The sequence below is a fragment of the Heloderma suspectum genome, chromosome 1 (genome assembly GCF_057233095.1).
Source record: "Heloderma suspectum isolate Gila_16-S chromosome 1, 16-S_ref, whole genome shotgun sequence".
NCBI lineage: Eukaryota > Metazoa > Chordata > Lepidosauria > Squamata > Helodermatidae > Heloderma > Heloderma suspectum.
In genome coordinates, this window is record NC_139458.1 from 12,065,608 (window position 1) to 12,081,762 (window position 16,155).

At 46.0% G+C, this 16,155-nt stretch overlaps 1 pseudogene; it reads right to left on the reverse strand.

Moving 5' to 3' along the window:
- Window positions 1–1,118: 1,118 nt before the first annotated feature.
- LOC146356912 (synaptosomal-associated protein 29 pseudogene) lies at window positions 1,119–4,609 on the reverse strand (annotated as a pseudogene).
- Between the last annotated feature and the right edge of the window lie 11,546 nt (window positions 4,610–16,155).

Sequence of the window (16,155 nt, forward strand, 5' to 3'; positions counted from 1 at the left end):
TCTGAACTGGATTCCTGCATTGAGCAGGGGGTTGGACTCGATGGTCTTATAGGCCCCTTCCAACCCCACTGTTCTATCATTCTATGATTCTCCCTTTAACCCATGAAAAACCATAGAGGTACCATACCAAACTAACCCCCAACCAAGCCTGTTGAACTTGGAAACCCTCACATCTCTTTTCTGGTGGTACCTGCTTTGGCTGGCCCAACTTAAGAACACAAGAAAAGCCCTGCTGGATGGACCAAGGGTCCATCTAGTCCAGCACTCTGTTCACAACCAGCTGCCATGGGAAACCCACAAGCAGGACATGAGTGCAACAGCACCTTTCTGCCCAGGTTCCCCAGCAACTGGTGTATGTATGCATACTGCCTCTGGTACTGGAGGTAGCACATGGCCATCAGGACTAGTAGCCATTGATAGCCTTTCTCTCCAGGAATATGCCTAACCCCCTTTTAAAGCCATCCAAATTGGTGGCCATCACTATATCCTGTGGTAGTGAATTCCATAGGTTAACTATGTGCTGTGTGAAGAAGTATTTCCTTTTATCTGTCTTGAATCTCCCACCAATCTGCTTCATTGGAGGACCCAGATGGGTTCTAGTAGTATGAAAGGGGGAGAAAAATGTCTTCCTATCCACATTCTCCGCACCATGCATAATTTTGTACATCTCTATCATGTATCCCCTTATCCTCCTTTTTTCCAAGCTAAACAATCCCAGCTGTTCTTACCTTTCCTCATAGGGGAGATGTTCCAGCCCCTTGATAGTTTTAGTTGCCCTTTTCTGCACTTTTGCCAGCTCTACAATATCTTGTCTTAGGTATGGTGACCAGTATTCTAAGTGTGGTCACACCATAGATTTTTATAAGGGCACCATAGATTTTTATAAAGGCAAGCTTGATGCAAACAAAGCCTATCTGGACATCATGCCACTCACCTTTTAACAAAGAGGGTGCTTGTATCTTGGGTGGTGGAAGATGTAGATGTGTCCTAGCTTGCCACACACCCATCTCTGCTTGGGGTGTGGGGTAGGGGGTGGGATGGAGAGCCAAGCAAGGCCCAGGTTCCTGGGCATTCATCTCTGAAGCGGAATGGGCTTGGATAGCCAAATAAGGCTCTGTTCATTGCAGGTCCACCCGTCTCTTCTTGGGGTGAGAGAGACTCCCAAGCAAATTATGAATTGTAGCCTTCAAACCTGTGTGATGAGAAGGAAACATCATAGGAAGAACACACAACTACTCGACACACCATGTGGACACACTGTACAGAGGGGAGCTACAGTATGTTTGGTTGCCCATTATTAGTAACAGGATGCTGTGCCACATGAATGTGTTGTGTTAGTTCAGGGTTATCCAGCCCCTGTAGATGCTCTCACAAAATGGCTGCCATGGGGAGTGGTTTGCCCATTCATAAAATGGCTGCCAAGATGGGCATGGGCAGTCACAAAACATTCATTTCCCAGAAGGCAAACTGGTGAGACAAAAAGAAAAGGAACTTGTCCAAGATCCTAAGTACAAGGCAGAAGTGGTATCTGAATACCAAAACACCAACCACTCTGTTGAACCCTGTCAGGGTGGAAACTGAGCCCATAGAGCCCCAGAGCAGTTCTGATTCTGAGGAGGAACAGCAATCTGTGGGAGAGATTCCTCCTGCCAGCATTCCTGGGAGAGATAGTGACCCTGGCAGTGAGAGAGCGCTGGAGGGGGGCTTACTGGATGCTCGGCGCAGACGCAAGGAGCGACGACAGATGGAGGGTGCCGAAAGGAGGCGCTCCGCTCATTTGGCGCTCAAACAATGGTCGCATCCTGAGGACCCAAGGGAAAGAGGGAGGATCTCTCCCTAGCCATAAGTTCAGAGTCTTCCCGCGGTTCTCCTTCAAACGGGGACCAACTGCCTTACCTGGAGCTTAGGCTACTGTGCTATCTTTCCCCAGTGCTGTTCTTTGCTTTGTCCCTAGTGAAAGAGTCATAAAGGAATAAAGTCTCGGAAAGAATCCTCGTCATCTGTGTCCTGAGTGGGCTTTGGTGGGGACCACGAAGAGGCAGCTAGGGCACTCCTGACAAACCCAAATAAACATAGCAATCCAGGACAGCACTTCACTTTGCAGCATGCCAGCCTCCTAGTTTTTTTAAATGTTATTTAAAAACATTTTAAGAAATAAAATAGAAAAACTGAAGGGGCAGGGAACCTGGTGGGGACCAAGGGAGATGTCTATGAGCACATTGGTGTCCATGGGCACCATGCTGGCAACCCCTAGTGTTGGATCTGGCCTCCAGGTACAGAGGCACTATAGCTCCAGATTATTATTATTTTACAAAGAATGAAAAATGTAAGATCTTTGGCCTTATTTGGTTTAACAAAGATCCTGCCACAACTCCTCACAAAGAGCCCGCTACTTCATCCAAGCAGAAAAACCAGAGAACGGAGGAGAAACACAATGGAAGGAAGGAGAAGGAAACAAGGTGGACACAGTGTACAGACTATGAATCTTTGGTTTAAGGCCATTTGCATGCACTTTTATTGGGGAGAGGAGGTGCATACGGCCACAAGATGCTATACCAAATAAGTCTTTGGTGGGTTCCAGCAGGGCAGGAAAGATGCAACCTTCATATGGAAAGGGAGAGAGAGAAATTCTCTGCAAAACTGGAAATGCAGGCGATGAAAGGAACATTGTCCAGGAGTTTTGGCTGTAGGAAGGGGGTTGGACTCAATGTGAATGAGAAAAGCAAATGACACCAAACTTGTTTTCTCAAACACTCACTTGTTGTGAAAAATAATTACACTATTATGGGAGTGTTTTTGTCTTAACCTATCATATGAGAACGAAACATCCAACAATTTGTGTTGAACTTAAAGACCATGCTCTTTCACAGTCTAAATGTGTGCATTTGTTGAGAAGTGAAAGCCGCCTCCTAAGATGCAGGAGGTTACCGAAGAGCTGGTAATGTGGACGTAATTTGCCCAAGGCCTGTCAGTATCATATTTTATGTATTATTTATATACAAATACTTAGCATTTATAGCTCTTTCAGCCTGAGGGCCAAAGCCCATTTCAGAAAACCTCTCAGGGACCATATTCCAGCATTGGGCAAGACCAAAGGCAAAAGGGGTGGGGCCAAAAATATAAGGATCTTTTAGCTTAAATCCCTTACTGCCAGTAATTAAGCCTGAGGAGAGGCATTTCGGGGGGGGGGGGGCAGAAAAGCCAGGAAACCACCAAACAATTGCTGGTTGGTGGAAAGAGGGTGAAGAACCCCAGAGGGCCATATTGGACCTCAGGTAGTCCAGATTTGGCCTCCAGGCCTGAGGCTCTTCACCTCTGAAGGACAGGCTGCCCTATATCCAAAGTTCTCTGGGTGGCTGGCTTTTTTGATACACCACAAATTACTGTGAGAATTTGTGATAATTCTTTGCTTCAGGTACAAGAGCTCCAGTACGTATATCCATTACACCTGTGGAACTGCCCCCTCCAGGACAAGCTGCAATGCCATGCCATGCACTACATATCCTCAAAAGCTCCTCAGAAGTGTGCATGGGACTGTTAGAGCAAGAATTTCCCATATATTTATTTTTATAGGAAATCATTCCAATTTTTGCAGGTTAAGAAGTCATGTAATATGCCTAAATAAACAAATTAGAATGGGTGGTTTTTGTTTTCGTTTTTGTTGGATCGAAAGTGCATTCTTAATGTAATGTCTGTGATTCCCTCAATCTGGAAACTGATTAACCCACTAGAGTACTTTCGTTGTCTGTCTTTGGGTGTATGATGGAAATAACATTAACGACATTTTCATATCACAGTCTAATTTTGCCAAGTCCTTAATTCGCTTCTTGAGCCTTTTTAGATAATCTGTTGACCCAATTGCTTAAAAATAAATGGGCTGACTGTGATCCTGTTCCTATTAAACTGTTGTTAACAGCACAATCTTATACATGTCTACTCAGATGTCACACTGAATTTTATTTATTTATTTATTTCTATACCACTCAATAGCTGAAGCTCTCTGGGTGGTTCACAAAAATTAAAACCACAAAGCGTAGCATAAAGCAATGTAAATATGAAAGCTTAAAACCACAATATAACAGCTGGTGGTAAGCTTGGAGATGTTGATTCTTGGGGTAGCTATCAGGCCTGAATGAAGAATTTGAACGGGTTCCTCTGAATTATCCAGCCTTCATAAATTTGGATGACTTTCCTGATACTTTGACTCCTGTTCTTTACTGACAGATATGACTTCTTTTAATCTGCGGCTTACTTGGTATTCAGAGGCCCCATTCTGCTCAGGTTTGACCTCTTGTGGCTTGGCCTTGAAATAATTTACAAACTCACCAAACACGCTCCTAGTGCTGTTGATGTATCTCTGGCTCATTTCTAAATCTTGATCCACCTTATCCAGCATGAGTTCAGTGCGTTTCAGTGCTTCACCCTGCCGCATAAGCTCCTCTGACATGGCTACCCCAACATGTTCAGACTCATACATGAGGGACAGCAAGTGGTTAGTGCGATCCACAGTGGCTTGGGATCGCCTCAGAACTTCTTGCCGCAGGTATCTCTGTCTATCTGGGCCTTTAATGGGATTGACTCCCAGGTAAGTGTGCACTGGCTGGGGCATGCAGGGAGTTATAGGACGTTTTCCTGTCTAAACATGCATAGGATTGTGCCTTTAGTGTATTTCTGGTATCTATCGTCTATGTATTCATCAAACACTAAATGTGTGTGTATCTGCATAGATGTGCACATATCTCTCTAGTAAAGCAATATTCAGATTATAATATTTATCTGGTGTGTTTCATTTCCCTTTTTTATGGTAGAGACCCAAGATTTAAAAACAGGATTTCCCATATTTTGCCCAAAGTGAGTGCCAGGAGACCTTGGCTCTCCCCACCTTCGCTTTTAACTTCACTGTAATTCGTTTCTGACCCTGAAGAAGCTAACTTCACTGGATGCAAAGCTTTTTCTCTAAGACTGGAATGGGAAAGGTAGTCAAGAGCAGAAAGGGTTCTCTTTCCTGTCCAGACTGAATGCTGCAATGCGCACCTGGAACCGGAAAGTGCTCCAAGCAAAAGCAAGCCTTTCTCCTGAGACCTCCACCCCCAACCCCACCTGGCAGTGGCGCATCAGAACATACTATCCATAATACTTTCTAAAGGGCACCTGCCAAGGCCAGTGTCAAGGGTCGGCGTGGTTGGGCACCTGCCGAGGGCCCACACCCCAGCAGGGGCCCACTGACAAGAGCTCCCTGGACTTGCTCCTCTTCACCACCGCAACCTGCTTGTTCACCTGCCTCTCGCTCTGGCCCAGATAATGGTGGTGGTGAGATGGAGGAGCAGGAGATGCCACTGCTGACTTGCTCATTGGCTCTCCACCTGTCAAGGAAGCAAGTGCTTGCAATGAGGAGGAAGAGGAGGGGGAGGAATAGCAGCTGGTGACAGTGGCGATGAGAAAGTAGATTCACTCGGGGTGGGGGTGGTGTCTTGCTGAAGCACCCTCAAAAACTTCATGCTCTTTTTCCACGCTTCCAATCATGCCTGTTTATGTTTAGAAATGCATTTATATTTTTGAGAAAATAGGTAGAAGCAACAGACCTCTATCTTCTGTTGTAGTCCAGTGGTCTCCCTATAGGGTCTGGTAAGCTGGTCAAATCAGTCCATCCTAAAGGAAATCAACCCTGGCTGCTCATTGGAAGGACAGACACTGAAGCTGAAGCTCAAATATTTTGGCCACCTAATGCAAAGAGAAAACCCCCTGGAAAAGACCCTGATGCTGGGAAAGACTGAAGGCAAAAGGAGAAGGGGGCAGCAGAGGATGAGATGGCTGGATAGCATCACCGATGCAATGAATATGGACTTGAGCATGCTCTGGGAGAGAGCGCAGGACAGGAAGGCCTGGCATGCTGTGGTCCATGGGGTCACGAAGAGTCGGACACGACTGAACAACTGAACAACAGCAACAAGCCGGCACCATGCTAGGACAGCTCACTAGGCTGCTGTACCTCTTGTCCCTTGCGTAGGGTAGCTATGTGTCCTCTTTTACAGAGGTCAGTCCTCTTTTGAAGGGCTGTCCTGTCCAAATCCAGTTTTAAAAAAAACCACCAGAAGGAAGTGCTGGGCCTTGAAGTTGCCCATCAACAGCACTTGCCCAGCAAACTGAGCCAGGCACATGGGTCACCTAGAATAAATACCGACTTAAGATATCATGGCTGTGATCCTGTGCAGTAATGTGGGTGGATGCATGAAGAGACTGCCTTCCAAGTCCAGTGAATGGGCAAAGCTGTGCTGATCTCTTGTGGAGAGGGGTTGTTCAAATTTCATCGGGTGTGCTCCAGATGTTTTGGACCCCCAACTCCCATCAAACCCAGCCAGCACGGCCAATAGCCAGGAATGCTTGGAGTTGTGGTCCGAAACATAGGGCTGCTCACTGTGGCCTACTAGACATTTGTTTCTTTGTTCAGTCGTTCAGTCGTGTCCGACTCTTCGTGACCCCATGGACCAGAGCACGCCAGGCCTTCCTGTCCTGCACTCTCTCCTGGAGCGTGCTCAAGTTCATATTCATTGCATCGCTGATGCTATCTAGCCATCTCATCCTCTGCCATCCCCTTCACCTTCTACTAGACATACCTGGTTTTTTAAAAAAAAGCCTAACCCATAAGAATAATTTGAAGTGGTTAATTGTTAACAATTATAATGCAGAGTTACAATTAAACAAATGTTTCATTTGGGGAAATGCAAATGGGGGTTGGTGGTCGTGGAGGAGAATTCTTTTAATGTCCCTTCTAGGTTCTCCTTCTCGTTCGGAGACAGTAGTAGTCCCTTGCAATCCTGGGCAATTGCATGAAAATGATCCCTGCGTTTTACAGCTAGGAGCTTATTGCTAGCAGCACAGGAGTGGGCGAAGCAGACGTCCAAAAATAGGCCTCCCATTCAATGGGGAAAGCCATCTGCAGGTACAACAAACAGATCAATCATTCAACATATGCTTGTCCCACGCTGCATTTAAAATGTCATGCGCACACAGAAAAGCTGATAAGGAGTGATGGAAACTCTATTCTTACTACACAGAAAGAATTATGCATGCAAGAGTGAATGCATTGGAAACTGCCTCAGAGCACAGCTATGCAGCTCTCTTGGCATTAGTAGTAATAACCTTTATTGATAATAACAATGAGCCTAGTGGTGGCCACTTGAAGCCTAACAAATTTATTAGGGTATAGGCTTTTGTGGACTTATGCCCTAATAAATGGTTGACTGAAGTCTACAAAAGTTTATGCCCAAATACAGCCTGGCCCAACCAGTGCCGTCCAAATGTGCTGGACTACAACTCCCATCCTCCCCAGCCAGTGTAGGCATTAGAAGGCTGCCCTAACCTATTAGACTGTACAGGGGGCCTCAAGAACCATTATTCTTCCTGCACCAAACAGATACAGCTCCACCCGCCCAGGAAGTCGCTTTTTGATATTGCTGTGTGTGCTGTTCTCTGAGCACTTAAAATGCCCAGTGGCAGAACTGCATTTACTCTCCTTTTAGCATTAGGTCCCTGGAGGGGCTTATGACATGTTGTAATATTTTCATTTTAGAAATGTCCAGGTTGGGCATAGACAAAAGGGGACACCTTAACAGCCCACTTGACTCTCCAGAAGCCCATTGTGCCCACGTCAGACCTTCAGGGGAATGAACTTCACTCTGAGATGTTCCAGGTCAGACCTCCGATTCTGTCCTCATTTCTGTCTGGCGCAAGAAACACCATATCCTTTTCCCCTTCTTTCCCAGAAGGTACTTCCAGACAAGGCAACTATCCTGCAATCGCCCTGCCCCAAACATGGAATTTATTCTATGGCCGGGGGGCGGCGAGGGGTCATATGATGTTGTCTTTCATTACTAACTCTCCAGTGTTTTCCCACAGCTTCTTCTGTGTTTTCTTACCAGAAAAAAAAAACCTGTTAAGGGAGAAAAGGTGGAATAGGTGCACAATGCCTTATATCCACATTTTCACAGAATCGAATTAGCTCTTTCCACGGTACATGCGATGCTGTATACTCCGCTTTTGAAGTGTATACGGGAACTGAAGCTGCATTCGCTGGGGTGGGGTGGATGAGTAGAAATGACGTCAGCAAGTAGAAATGAACATCAGCAATTGCATAGGCTTGCTCCCCCTCCCTGCATGTTCAACGAAGTGCAATACAGGACTTATTTGGAGTAGATGTTCATGACAAACCCTGTATACCCCACATACACACACACATTTATGAGGCGGGCAGGCAAGCAGGCAGTTGCTGCCACCCGGAGACTGAGTGGGAGTGCGAGAGGCGCTGAGAGCAGAGAGCATGGAGCTGGCAAGGAGGGAGAGCCACTGGCACATTGTCTTTGATGTGTATTAACTGCCCAATCCACAGGCTTCCCCTCCCCCCCCCCAATGTAGGCTCAATGTAGTGCTTCTGAGTACATGTTCATGAAAATCATCCAGCCTGGCAACCACCCTTTCTTAGCTGCACCGCTTTGAATCAACAGGCATCCACCGTTTCTCAGCTGTGCTCCTTCGTAGCTGCACAGTTTCAAAACAGCAGAGCTGGCTCCCGTCTCCATTTTCAAGCTGAATGACTATTTAAAGTGAGAGGCAGCGACATGGAACTGAAGGCAATGAGTTACTTCTGGGTAGGCATGTTTACCCCTCTGCTCTCCCCACGCCCCCGCCTCACTCTCCTTTCCACCGATCAGTGCCGCTTCTACCAGTTCAGGCCAAAGCCAGCTGAGGCCACACGGACTCCCGAACAGCACTGAAGCCACTGGGACAGGAAAATCCAACACAAAATGAGTCTGGAAAAAAAACTGGATTTAAGGCAAGAAACGCTGGGCTAGCTACAGAGAGCGGTGTGCATCATCTGACACTACCGATTTGGGGGTGGAGTACAGCTGGAGTAAAAGTCCCATGTGGATGGGGGCCTGTAGTGCTAAGAGCCCTCCATCTCAAACAGAGGTGCAGAACCGCAAGCTAGAAGTCCAAATCCAGCCTGCTTGGTGCTCCAATCTGGCCTCTGGGTTGCCCAGGAGACCACGCCCCCTCCCCCTGCCCACCCCTTCCCCCCAACCACCAATCATTTGGTGCTTTCCTGGCTTTTGTGCAGTTTTTTTCCGCATTCAAGAAGGTTGAAATGCCTCTCCTAAGGCTCAGTTACTGGCCATAAGAGCTTTAAGCTAAAATATGCTGGGATTTTTGCCCCTGCCCCCTTTGCCTTTCGCCCCGCCTATTGCTGGAATGCGGCCCCTGAGAGCTTCTCCAAAATGGAATTTGGCTAAAATAATTTCAACACACCTGGTCTAGAAGCCCCCACAGACACCTGGGAATAAGGATGAGTCATCTCCCCCACCCACCATTCATGCCTTCTTGACTCATCTTACTCCCACTGAGACGCATTACCTGACTATTTCAGGCTATCAAAAGTCTTTAGTCAGGTCTTAAGAGCAGGGCAACCCACTGCGATAGCTCTATTCACAGAACTCTTGATAGGAAACCCAAAGCATTATTCCCTTCCCAAAGAAGTTCTGTCCCAGGCCTTTAATTTTTAAACCAAAGGTTTTTCCTTAAAATGACAGAAATGAACTGGTTTAATGTGGCCCCTCTGACCGTTTTGCTTGGGCCTGCAGGTGAACAGATATGTAAAGAAATGGTTAGCAGTCTAGTGACTGCTGCTAGGATTTTGGCTGCCAAAAATTGGCGGAGTAATGTTAAAAAGAATGGCTTTGAAAAGAAAGAGTGGTTGCGTAACGCTTGAATGGAAGGAAAGTGTGAGGAAGGATGGGTGGATAAATAAATAAATAAATGACTTGGTACGGATGTGAAAGAAAGAGGAGACAGGATAGGAAAGGGGTGTTTGAGGCTGTGTTGCTCTCCCTCCCTGAGATAATGGATGAACTGGTGTACGTGTGTATGAGAGAGAGAGAGAGAGAGAATGTGAATGAAAGAGAGAGCAACTGGATAATGAATGAAAGGACAGAGAAAAGGGGCATTCATGCCCGCTTTGGGCTTTGGCTCTGCCCACTGCCAGTATGTGGTCTCCCACCACTTTCCCCCAAGGCAATGTGGCTCTTGACCCCAAAAGGATTGCCCACCCCTGCTGTAAGCAGTCAACGCTCATCCAAAAATTGCATGAGAAAAGGTGACAGATGTCACTAGCTGTATTCCCATCATAGCACTCTGTGCAGCAATAAGCGTACCTCTTCTTTTGTAATGTGGAAACAATTGGGCAGAGATGGGCTACATGGCAGGAATTCCTTTTGAGATAAAACATAGAAACATAGGATGCTGCTTCACACTGAGTCAGACCATGAGTCCATCTAGCACAGTATTGTCGACGCTGACTGGCAGCAGCAGTTCTCCAGGGTTTCAGGCAGGAATATTTCCAGCCCCACCTGGAGATGCCGGGGTTCGAACCTGGGGCCTCCTGCATGCAAAGCAGGGGCTCTGCCACTGAGCTACGGCCATCCCCAAGAAACCTCCCATGTGGTTTCTACATCGCCAGAGTGGCAGGAGAAGCAGCCGCTGGAGAGCAGCCAAAACAACTGAGCCAGCCCAAGTAGGCTTCACTTTGACACAGCGCTCCGGCTTGGCATTCTCTTGCTCCTCTCTCCCTGTGACAGGCGGTGAAAGGGACTGTTCAGGTTCATCAAGATGGACCAGCCCATGTGTGGAGGAAGCCGTGTGTCCAGAATTTGGTGGCCTTCTGGCAGGGGAGGTCAGTGGCTCCAGCGTCAGTGGGGCAGTGAATCCACTCTGGGTTTCAGTCAAAACCAGGAAGAACTATAAAGGGGCTATCCAAGGTGCGGAACTCCTTTGGAGTTCTGACCGGATCTGGCTAAAACCTGGAGAGGATTCATCGCCCCACTGACATTGGAGCCACCAGCCTCCACTGCCTTCTGGTCCCATCCAGCCCTCTGATATTATGCAAGGCCTTTGCTAGGCACTTAAAAGATTCAGAGCCCAGGCCCATATGACAAAAAACTGCATAAAATCTGCATAGGCTAATTTATATCTACACATGCAAATTTAGAAATAATTACTAGCACTAATTTAAATTTCATGGGAGGCAATGCCAGCCAATTAATTTCTCATCCAAACCATCTCAAATAAAAGAAATTGGTCAATTAATTTGCACCTTGACCGAGATCACCCCAAACCAAATGGTAAACATTTTTGTCTAAGCTTATTATTACTATTACTATTATTTACATTTCTATACTGCCCCGTAGCTGAAGCTCTCTGGGCGGTTTCCAGAATTAAACAGCTTAACTGCCATGCTGGGCACTTTGCAAGGGAAGGGGGTGTTGCAGCATGTGGGAAGGAGAGAGCTAACCCTTCCCTTCCCAGCTGCAATGCCCCTTGAAAATTGCCCCAAGTGGCAATTAAGCTGAGAAAAAACACCTTCCGATGTCAGGGTTGCCTCCGAGTGCAGGGAGTGGCAGAGTAGTTCAGATTCTGAAGAAGAACTGCAAGACGTGGGGGAGGAAGTTTCCCAGGCTTGTCCAGACATGGCTAGGCAGACTCCTCAGGTTTCAAAAGCCGAGCTGGATGGAGAGGGCCCCTCTTCACCCCTCCCCCCTGTGAGAGATAGTGAACAGGGAGAGGCGGGGCTTGGAGAGCCTGAATTCTTAGACGCCAGAGGTAGAACCAAGAGAGAGATGGCCAGGGCAGAGCTTAGATGGTCTGCCCGATTGGCCCGGCGTGAACAGCTGCGCTTAGAGGCCTCATGAGAGAGAGGGAGATCCCCACCCCTCCCCTTAAGTTAGGGTAGCTGCCCGCCTTTCTTCAAACGGCGGCAAACTCCCTGCAGGCATTTCCTTTGTAGACTGAAAGCCACTGAGAATTTGCATCTGTATGACCCACTGAAGTAATGGATTAAAAGCCGTAGATTGAAGCCTCTTGTCTGTCTTTGATTTGGCTTTTGTAGTTCAGCAGGGGCAAAAGGAATCCTGACACTTGGGGCTCTGTAGATTAATCCAGGGCTCTAGGAAATAGTTTCAGGGGGCTTCATCACATGGAGCTTTTATCCTGAAATTGCTCCTTCACGGAAGTTTGTGGGCTCTTTACATGATGCCGTGACCCTGCCATGACCCTCCTGCACTAATGCCCTTTGTTCCGTTCTTAAATAGATGGTAGATAATGAGCTATCAAATTAGCCCCTTGTGTTCTGCTTCAGTTTCCTCTGTGAAAAGACTTAAGGCGGGGAGAAGAGGAGCGAGATCAATGACAGATAATGGAAGACTCAGACGGGGGGGGGCAGGGAGGTGAAAGGGGAAGGGAAAAGGAAGCACGTGTAAAGGGAGTCAGTGCTGATCCTGCATTTAAAACGGAAGCAGAAAGCCCCGTTCTAAATGCAGGATTTTAGGCTGGTGTAGAAATGCCCAGGGCCATGTTCCCTTGGGCCCATGCCTAGCAACACCCCTGATTCTATGCATTGTTACCCACAGACCTTTCAGTTTTTTACATCAAATTGTAGCTTTTATAAGCACATTTAAATGCCCTCAGCACTGCATTTGTAATATGATAAACTTTGGCTCTAATAAAGAGAGCATCCAATGTCTCTGTCCGTCTGTGAGCCTTTTGTTGCTCTTCCTACACCAGCAGCAGCGCTACAACCTGTCTTGAGGTCTAGGCAATAATTGTTCCTCTTGTTTTGTAAGCAGATTGGGGGGGGGGGTGTGAACCTAGTTTAGAGATTAACAGTCTCCAGCTGTTGCTCTGATGATTAATTCTCACACGCCTTCACTCAGTTTTTATTCCCCCATGTGCTTTTCCTTGTCAGGCCATAGCAAATTAGGGGTAGGTTTGCACAAATGTGTGCGCACATGCACACTGTTTCAGAACATTTTAAGCTCCTTATCTAAATTCTGCAAATATTTCTAGGTCAAAACCGCTGCATTTTGGTCAGAAACCAGACGCACAAGCTAGTTTGAACTGAAGAGGTGCTTAAATCAGGTCATGCGGACAGATTTGCTTTGGAAAGGGCTATTTCAACGCTTCCTCCCCAAGTCCAAAGAACTGAAATTAAATCTGGGTCAGTTATGGTCTCCCCACCACCACCACCTCCACTGTGAAGCTATCACATCTTTTTATTAAGAGGTTTAGGAAAACCAGTATAAAATGTGGAGTTTTATACTGCTCTTAATGCCTTTCTTCAATTCTTCTTCTCTTTGGGTGACACACTGGAGAGGGAATGTCATAAAACAGAGCAATAAAACTGGGAAAGGTTTTAATTGATCTATGTAGTCCTTTCCTGCTTAGGAAGCTTACACTCTACACCAGGGGTGGACAATATGCGTTCCCCTCCCATGTCATCCAGTGCACCTCTCTAGCACAGTGGCAGAGAAATCAGCAGTTTGCTGATTTTTGAAAACAAGCTAAATGTGACCTTTTAAAGGCTCCATAGCAGTTTGTTGCCCAAAGTTGATAGCAAACGACCATTTTTTTTTGCCTTCACTCTGCCACTGAATTTCAGTAGTAGGAGTGCAGCCCACAGAGGGTGATCCAGGGGAGTGGAAAGTGGTCCCCTGACCTTCCGAAGGTTCCCAGCTACACAATAGATGAACAAAAAGGAGAAAAGAGAATGAGAGTGGGAACTGGTCAGTCACATGATTGCTGGGTTGGAGAGACTCATGGAGGGTAAAGTTACCAATGGCTACTAGTCCTGATGGCTATATATTACCTCCAGTATCAGAAGGAGTATGACTGTGTATGCCAGTTGCTGGGGAACGTGGGTGGGAGGTCACTCTTGCACTCATGTTCTGTTCATGGGCTGCCCAGAGGTATCCCATGGGCTATGCCCATTCCTGGAATATGTGGACCTGGTAACAGTGGTGCACGTGCTGGTAACCTCTAGGCCTGATTTCTATAATGCGCTATACTCAGGGCTGCCTGTATATTTAGTTCAGAAACTTCAACTGGTACAAAATATGGCAGCCAGGTTGGTCTCTGGGACATCCTGTGGAGACCATATTACACTGGTTTTAAAATCTTTACACTGGCTGCCAATTTGTTTCCGAGCAAAATGTAAAGTGCTGGTTCTTACCTTTAAAGCCTTACATGGTCTAGGTCCAAGGTACTTTAGGGAGCGCCTTCTCCCCTGTGTCCCAGTCCGCCACCTAAGGTCCTCTGAGCGCTCTCTGCTGCAGCGACTGCCTAATGTGAGACTGGCAGCCACACGCCAGAGGACCTTTTCCTTTGCTGCCCCTCATTTGGGAATGACCTGCCAGTTGAAATGCGCTTGCTGACCTCCTTGAAGGTTTTAAAGCAGGAATTAAAGACTCTGTTATTCCGGCAGGCCTTCCCTTTTGAGAACTCCTGTTCCTTTTGCTGACTTTTGTATACTGTTTTAAAGCTGTGTTGTTTTAAGCTGTGTTGTTTTATTGTTGGACTTTAAAAAAAAAGTTTTTAGTTCAAGGTTGTTTTTAGTTATATGTTGTCTTAACATATAAGACAACATATAACTAAAAACATAACTCGTCATAGTTAAAAACATAACTATGTTTTTAGTTATATGTTGTCCAATACTGGGCCGCCTTGAGTCCCAGTATTGGAAAAAGGCGGGATATAAATATAATAATAATAATAATAATAATAATAATAATAATAATAATTGTCTATATATATTGTCCATATGCTTTTATGTAAATGGCTTTTAATCTTTGTATATTGTATTTTAATGTTTTAAGTTCTGTTACCGCCCAGAGACTTTCAGCTATGGGGCGGTATAGAAATGTAATCAATAATAATAATAAATAATCTGCTCGGCAATTGCAGGAGCAGAATACTGGACTAGAAAGACGTTTGGTCTGATCCAGCCCAGTTCTTCTTCTATTCTTAGAATCAGATGGTAGCAAAGGAGTACATAAAGGTTACCAAGAGGCTAAGGATCTTAAAAAAAGAAAGAAATGAACCCCCGCAATCCACCGCATCATGCAAAATCCACAGCACTAATTTCACATACAGCGATACAGTTGCACTGAGCTCCTTGTGCACTTTTAAGAGTAATATTCATCTAGGTTTCCTGTACCCTCAAAGGGCTTAGAACAAGTTATAATGAATCATCACATTTTATTCTCACAGCAACCCTGCAAGGTACACTGGACTGAGAAATAATTACTTGCTTAAAACCATCTAGTATATTCTGTGATAGGCCAGTTTTTCTTCTAGCAGACCTTGGTCATTTCTCACCTCCCCTGTCCTGGGTCCCCATTCTGGGGAAAAGGGGGCTTTGGATCTGGTGGATCCCTGTTGCCCCTTCCTCCCTGGCCCTGGAACACAGCAGGCTGTAAGGGCAATGTCCTTCTTCTATTGTTGTTTAATAAATCAGATAGCTGGTAAGGTTCCAAATTTCAGTTCTAAATTGAGTGCTAAATGTTTGTGGGTCTGCAGATAGAGGAGGAAGAACATGGTGTGGGGGGACTAACCACTTCTTAAAATTGAGGGGACAGTAGTTAGCATGAAAAGTATTTCAACATTTTCTTAGACCTATGTATATTTCTTGGCCTTGAGGCTGCCTTTATTGGACTCTGATCTTTCTTGGGTTTAATGTTTAACAAGCTAATGTCCCACAGCCAAGGATGGGCTTACACAATGGCCAAACTGCAAGGATACGTATTTTCCATCTCCTCAGACTTTTCCCCACACAAAGAACTAATAATATGCGGATTTTAGAACAGCAACAAAGGAGACAATAGAATCTGTTCTGCGGGCTTGGAATACAAAATTATTGGCCATGATCGTATTGGTATATAATAAGAACTGTACCTGTGCAAAGAATAAAGAATTTGCATTGGAAGGCTAGAATTTCACAATATGGTATCTACAAATCCTGGTAGTGCAGATCCATGAATGAAAACCCCAAAAGGGGAATGAAGAATACCCTGGCTATTGACATGTTTGGTTCAGACACCAAACCAGGGTTTGCAGTACCTGTAGTTGAACTTCAAACCATAATTTGTGTTCTGGATGTAAAGCAAACCATGGTTTGTACAGTTTCCCTCCTTCCATGAGAACCTCTGGATGTTAACCCAAACACCAACTTCCCAGGATGGCACAACCCGAATTGTGGTATGTACAGATGTAGCACCAAAGCATTTGGGCAAACTAGGGGTGCTGCAAACCAACTTCAAACTGTGGTTTGGGGTC